We start from the raw sequence: 7,897 nt of genomic DNA on the forward strand, positions 1-7,897 counted from the left end.
TAAACGCCAATCTATATAGCGAACACATCAGCACGCCTACTGTACATTGTCGCCTCTTCAGAGGATGTTTCACCTGCTGGTGGCCATAAGTTAGACATACTATCCTGGCCACCATTGACCTCTACTCATCTTGGACCCATCAGCTTGTTTCTTTGAGGATTTTTTAAAAACTAGAATATATCTCATAAACATATCAGTGTTTATGAGAAATAGGGTTTATGTCATTGTTGATCTTCTATCATTATGCACAGGGAAACTAACAAGATGCACATAAATGGAAGGAAAATGGAGCAACAGATACAAAGAGTACGGGAGCAGATTTTAGGGGCGGTGGCAAGACAAGACGAAGCTGCTTGTTCCCTGGTCTCGCTCTTATTACAAATCTCAGTCTCACTTCAACAAGTTCCCAGCCAGTGGTTTTGATTCAGAAATCATAAATGGATTGAGATGTCATGATTCCCTACTGGGAGATGCTGCTTATCTTCAGATGACACATGTCAAGGTCCTCACAGAACCTCTCATCTGATCCCCTCTCAGCTGTCTACCCTGTGCATTGCCCTGCTCACTCTTGGACCTCACATGACCTTGTTAGTGTTTGTGACCCTAGAGCTTCATCCTCTATTCCCCATGTTTTACTGTCTTATAGATTATGGCATCTACAAATCCTCTGCATCAGTGTACTCTAGCAGGAATTCCCTCCAAAGAAAGCACCAATTAACTTATAATAATTTAAATGGCGTCCAACAGTCAGTGAGCACAACAGAAGGACTATGAACTCAGGAGTCAACAATCTTGCACTCAAAAGATGGCTGAGTAAAGTGCGTGATTGTTTTTCAGCTTTACCCTGAATATAGTTTTTGTGACAGGATATTTTGTATTACTCTAACCACAAGAAAGTATCATTCCTGTGTGTCAAAATAATTAGAGTATAAATAATATCACACGGATCTACCTACTAGCGTGGTGTCTACCTCAAAAGTGAGCAAGTAAGCTAGTGATGGTTTTATATATTTAGTAAAGTTGTTCCCAATTAATAATGCTCAGTAATTATGCAAAACTCTTGTTGCTCCTAGTTAGCACACTGTCTTTATTACCACACCTACATTATGACGAGGAAGAAGAGGACGTAAGGAAGCAGACATGGTACTGAAGAACTCAAGTAATTGTACAAGTGTAACTCCATCTTGTGACTAGGCCAGAGTTTCTGTCTTCCAGAGTTTTGTAAACAACTTCCTGGAAAAGCCATAGCCCTCAGGCAACCAGTCAGGGAAGGCCAAGACACCTGGCCTGAGGAAGATAAGGTTGCTTAGCTCCCAGTTTGAAGACCTGAGTCATGTAACCTCAAAAACACCTACCAGTTTGGGCTGGTTTGAACCAGTTCATAGAGCCCCTAGGTCTGGACCAGACCCTAAGCAATCCCAGACATACTCGTACCGTTGCTGCTGATCTGTGTCAATAGAAGTAAAGATCACCTAACCTACCTTGGACCTTCCCTTGGCTGCCTGTAAAAAAGCATGCATGCTCGACTCAAAGTCTTGCTTTGCATAGGCGAGGACCCCAGTGCACTAGATCTCTGCAGAATAAAGGCTCTTTGCTTTAGCATATTTCTTCAGACTCCTGGTCGTTTGGGTGTCCTCGTGATCTGGGCATAACAATACAAGCTACCTGTTTTAGTTTGGATACTAAATGCCACCCTGAAAAGCTCTTCAGTAAAGACTTTCACTCCAGTTAGTAGCACCACTAAGAGGTGAATAGGTATTGAGAGCTTTAACCTCGTCAATGAATCAATCAATCAATGCACTCATGGCTGAGTTAACTTTTAAGAGGCAGAATCCAGTTGGAAGAAATACATCACTAGATTTATGCCTCTGAGGAGTGTATGTTGTCTCTGTTTTCTCTTCTTCTTCTTCTTCTTCTTCTTTCTTTCTTTCTTTCTTTCTTTCTTTCTTTTTCTTCTTCTCTTCTTCCTCTTCCTCCTTCTCCTTCTCTCTCTCTCTTTTTCTCTCTCCTTATTTTTATCTTTCTCTTTCCTCTCCTCTCTTTTCCTCTTCCACTAGTTACACTCCTAGCTACCCTTCTAGCTACCCTTCTACCAATGAAGCAGAACAGCCACAGACTGCAGCCTCTCAAATGATGAGCCAAAGTAAATCTTTTTCTCCAGTAAAATAGTTTCCCTCATGCATTTTGTCACAATGGGGCAAGCTTCCCAGGCCTCTAGCCTGAAAGCATATTTCTGGACGATGTGTGGTAGACCTGGACTCATGGAGGACAGGTAACCATGGCAGGAGGAACAGGTGCATCACAACCAAACTCTGACGTCCAGCAGTAGCAGTGAGAGCAACCCAAGCCCTGTGTAAGGACACTCAGAAGCAGAGGTAAAAAGTTCTTGTCATGCAAGCCCCGCGCTCTAGGTTTGGATACGAAGAGCCCACCTAAAAGCCAGACACGGTGATCTGTAGCGCTACACAGGAAGATGAGAGGAGACAGGAGACTCCCCGACGCTTGTGGGTCAGGTAACATGGCTGACAGAGCTGAAGCGCCCCTCCCGCCCCGATTCACACGCACTCGTAGCCACGCTCATGTGCAAGGACAGACAATACACTTTCCGCAGCATGTTCAGCGGGGCACTTCATTCACAGCAGCGTTCAGCAGGCATGTTTAGAAGCCGCTTGCCAGCAACATGCATCACAGAGTCGGTCTAGCCGCTTGATTGGCGGGGCAATGGGAATTCAACCCTGAATCCTGAGTGGTCCAATCAGATTACTGGGAATGAGAGCAGAGGGATTCTGGAGCTCTTCAAAGACAGACAAGATGGAGGGAACAGCTGTCTTGATTCTCAGCTTCTGTCAAGACTTGGCATTCTGTCCTGCCTTACGTACCTCTAGTTTATTCCCTTGTTTACTTAAATTGGTTTGAGGCCTCCTACTGCTTCCAACAGACAACCTCTGAGTTACCAGGAGAAATTCATCGAAGGGGGTTGTTCCTTCTTATTGCCAAACTGTGCACAAAAATTCCATTGCAGACGTGCTGCCTGTCTGGGGCTTGTAAGTGCTGCGGGCCGGATGCAGGCAAATGAAGCATGAGAATGGAAAGACAGTGATGGTTTAAGCTACATCATGGCTTCTGTTTGTCCCCATATGCTTAATCGCCATTGCTGATGAGTGGGATCCTGTCGCTTAAAGGTTCCTCACTCCTATCTTCTGCGCTGTTGCCTCTACTTCCGTCTCTGCCTACAAGGGTACCAACCCCACAGTGTCACCTGGGCTTCCATGTAAACATCACTGGCACCACCTTCCTTCATTCAGAGCCCAGACTTCAGCCCAAGACTAGTGTGTGAAAACGGCACTCTGAATTACTAGGCCGAGGTTTGTTGCAAGCCTACAATCTGGCTTTGGCTTCTATATTTTTAAGTGCGGAAAAACAGGCCAAGGATTGTGAATGGATAGAGAGAGACCAGTGAGTCCACCTTAAGCATTTGAAAGATTCATGATCATTTCCTATCCCATGAATTAGCAATTTGACACCACTCCATGGTTGGCTTCGCTGTGGTCAAAGCAAAGCGTTGCCATATGAGTACTCTTCTGCCCCGCCCCCTTCTGTTTGTTTAACCTCCGTCCTTGCTCCCATTTCCTCCGATGGTGACTATTTCGTCCCGTCTTTCACCATTCTTGAGTCTTGTGCTCTGGCACCTGCTGAGCACATGAACACACTCCAACTTCAGAAGGTGACCCAGCTGCCCTTTTATGGGAAATGGAAAAGGGCATAACCCTGCTCTGATGAGCTGAGACTTCATCTGACTTGTGATTCATTTTGTAAAGGCCTAAACAACACACTCAGATCAATGGAGGGCTGGCCCTGAGAGCAATGCCTTGTTGTAAAAGCTGAAAAACCTTCGTTGTGCATTTACTGTTTTATGAATAGGCTCTAAGGTCAGAGCGCCATTTCATTCATCAAGTGCAGGCTGTAACCCAGTCAGGGATGCCCAGAATATGGCTATTTAGAAGTCTTTCTTAAACTGTGATGACTGTATCACAGCCTAAACTCCTCTGTAAGACAAGTATTGTATACCCCCTTTACTATTCTGAAAGAAAATGCATGGCTGTAAGGTCCAGTCCGTAGAGATGTCCATGCACTCTAGAGGTTCTTCTCCACAACTTTAAAGAAAAGTCTAGTTCTGGAAACTGACAGGGTTGGGGTGCGGTAACAAAACTTACACACCGCTGACCCAGCCTGAACAGGAAGACTCAGTTCACACATCACACGTACTTATGGAAACACCTACAGTAAAGTCGGTGTTTCATTACAATATGCCCTCTATCTTACAGAAGCTTTGCGTTACATTGGGTGTGTGTATTTCATAACCTAGTCAAAACATGAAAAAGGCTCAAAACAAAACAAAACAAAACAAAAAAACACTTCTACCTAAGAGGGACAGGAAAGCAGTTTGTACATAGATCACCCACTTTCACAAAAAAAAATTTTTTTTAATTTTTTTAAATGCTATGATACTTCACCATGAAGAAGAGATGAATTAATTATACCAGTAAATGAAAAGCTGTGTATTATGAGCTGAATTTTGTTTCCCTAAGATTCTTATGCTGAAGCCTTCACTGTCGGAACCTAAGAACTCTACTGGCATGGCAAATAAGGCCTTAAGGGAGATAATTCAGTTACAATGGAGTCTTTAGCATGGGCCTTAACCCGATATTGTGGGGGTCCTTGTAAGTCTAGATTAGAGTTCAGTCACAGATGCCAGGCTCCTTGCTGTGCAGAGACAGTCATACAAAGGGACAGCAACAAAGAGGGAAGCAGGAGGAAAATTAATCCTTCCTACACCTTGACCTAAGACTTTCGGCCTCCTAAACTGTGAGAAAATAACCCCTAGTTTTATAAGGCACCTGGGGTGGAGCGTTTGGTTACAGTAGCTCAGGCAAACTGCTACACTGTACACATAGTTCTGAAAGCCCTTAACCCTGCTTCACACTAGATGTACTCAAGTGTGCTGTACTAAGGACCTAGCACTAGATGTGACAAGACAACAGACCTGGCTTAAAAACTCACACCCATGTGAACAGGCCAAGATGACATCAAAATCATAGACGTAGAATGTCACATGCTCTTTAGGGCTGTCCCGTGTGTGACAAAACACCTAAAACTCCTGGACAGGACACTCCTAAATGTCACCACCCACAGCCACCTACCCAGTCATCTAAGCAAAAGTGTGCCCCAGTTTCCAGAATACCCCCCAGGGGGCAGTGCTTCCCTTACTGAGAGGCATTTACAGTAATTTAATCTCTAGTTTCTCCTGGGTCATTTCAATTTATTTTAAAAGTAGATCACATTAGACCTAAATCTTAGCCCAAACTCCTTGTGGTGTTCTGTGATCCTCACATGCTTCCCTTCCCTATAAATCTCTTAGGTATGATTAGCAATCCCCCTGGGTGTATCCACCGCTCCTCCTCAGAACACTGGTTTTATGCATTGTTTCAACAGTTCACTGGACCCAATGTATAGTGCCCATGTCCTCTAAGGAGTGGGGATTCAAAATTTCCTGAGCTCCTGCCCTCAAACAACCACTGGCATAGACAGATAAATGAACACAGAGGAATATGGAAATGGGTAGATGTGTCAGTGCCTTGAATAAGTATACAAAGTCATGGTATGTGCAACACACACACACACACACACACACACACACACACACACCTGCTGATATAATTCCCAAGAATGAGAAAGAGCAGGCAATATCCAATAAAAGCAATTATAAATACCACTCACACGCTGAATGGGCCACCGTGGAAAGGAAACTGGCTTGCAAGCCATTCACTGGGAACCATGGTTAATAGAGGACGCCAAACTGAAATTCTTACATCATATAATTCTGTCAATGTTTCCATAGGCTCTAGACTAGAATATTGAGCTGGGCCCACGCACGTTGTTCCAAAGAGTTCTTGCTATTTCGTGTTTGCCACCTGGTTCCTCCTCACTTTCTTTAGAGAAAGGATATGATTCCATAGTGATGGCATAGAGCACAGATCTAAAGCACTTTGCCGCCAAAACTCTGTCATCAACACTTCCATTGAGTGTGCATCCTGGCTATACGTACACAAGGTGAGAAGATAAATAAGCTTGCTGGTTCAGGTCAAGGAGTCGTCCCTTAAATGGAGATTGTTCCTAGAATTTTGTTGTTGTTGCTGCTGCTGCTGCTGATGATGATGATGATGATGATGTTTCACAAATGATACCAGAGCTGAAACATACTACTGAGACATTGCCTTTCATCTTGGGAAGACAGATAAGTAGAGTCCATTTTTTTTGTAGCCTATTTTGAGAGTTTGAATGTTTGAAGCTTTAGAAGCAGAAATGTTTTCCTTTTGTCTGGAAACTTTTAATCTTTTAGAAGCCAAGATTTATAACATCCAATTTGTGAAACTGTATTTGAAGACAAGAATTTGGCTATATATAAATTATTTCATTAGGCTGCTTCCATTTTGGATTCTTCATAAATAACAGTGGTGATGATATTTATTATTTACTATTTATCAAAAAGTGTGCCATATGTTACTTCTTTCAAGCCTTAAAATATGCCTACAGAATATAAAATATGTCTCCATTTTACCATGAGAAAATTGAGCTTCAGAGACATTAAAGGTGTTGTTCGAAGTCATCAAAGCAGAAGAAGAATTCAGATGCAAATCTAATTCCTACAGTCTAGCTTTAAAATGTTGGGATATCGGAAATGGAAAGCCAATTTCTCAATGTTGCCTTCTCTCATTTCTGGCTGAATGAAATGCCTTGCTCTATTTTTGGAAACTATAAAAGGCCTCTTATCTTCTGCGTTTCCGTATGTGGTGAAGTATGCTCCCTCAGCCTTCTGTAGTGGAAAGTTTTCACTTCAGTGTCTCCTATGAACCTATTGGAAGATCACATAGGAACAAACAAAACTCCCCAGAGCAGAAAGGCAGCTAGGATTTACTTGGCAGCGGCATAACTTTCAGCCAGCTGGATGTGGTATTGGTGGATAGCCTTAGGAAGCAAGAAGTTCAACGTTTTGCAATGGTAACGACTAACTTGTTTTAAACAACATCATGTCTCATCAGCTGCGATTTTGCTACAATGCATGGGATATTTGTATTCCTGTAGAGGGCTAGGAACAGCAGTCGTTGGCTCCATAGGGCTGCTCGGCCAGAGGCAGGAATGAGAAAGAAAGAAAAGGGAGCTTAGAGATAAAACTCCATTGTTTCCATTCTCAAAGAAGAAAATCAAGAAAGCCATATGGATGATTAGGGACACTTTGCAAATTAAAACTGGCTTTCAGTGGACACATTTTCCCCTTAACATGGCTCCATGCTACCATGCCTCACTAACACCTATGGGATCATGTTTACCCTCTGTGATTAAATCTTAAGTTCCCATTGTTTACTGACGTGCTCCGTACATTGTTGAATATGTGCCCCATTGAGACCACCAGCATTGTAGAGGGTTCTCTTTCCCATTATTTCCTCCTGATAAGAGCTGGGCAGCTGCTCCTCACTACTCTCCTTTCCACAGCACACCTGCTGGGCTTTAGAGCATCTGGCTTGACAAATCTGCCTATGTGTTTGCCTTCCCCTCTCTAATTACAATTCCAAGCCTGTTTTATTTGGAAAGGAAAGACTAAACCGAAACCTGATCAAGATAAAGGAAATGATCGATCGAGTTCTAAAAAGGGGGAGCCATACATTTGTGCTGTAGAAAGGAATGGGCTAGTAAAGAAAACAGGGGCAGTGAGTAGTGCAGTGGGAAGAGTGCTAGGGACAGAGGCATCAGGGTCAGGGATGAGCACCTGTGCTGCAGGAGGGGCGGAGCAGATAAGACCCCACAGCAGGTAAGTCAGGCATGGCTTGTTTTCAACACA

The 7,897-nt window shown here is 43.4% G+C and overlaps 1 protein-coding gene across 2 annotated transcripts in view; it reads right to left on the reverse strand.

Moving 5' to 3' along the window:
• Positions 1-7,897, reverse strand: part of GRXCR1 (glutaredoxin and cysteine rich domain containing 1) — a 143,291-nt gene that overhangs the window by 128,714 nt on the left and 6,680 nt on the right. The window lies entirely within an intron of this gene.

This window comes from Acomys minous (genome assembly GCF_964271855.1).
Source record: "Acomys minous genome assembly, chromosome: 10".
In the NCBI taxonomy this organism is placed as follows: Eukaryota; Metazoa; Chordata; class Mammalia; order Rodentia; family Muridae; genus Acomys; species Acomys minous.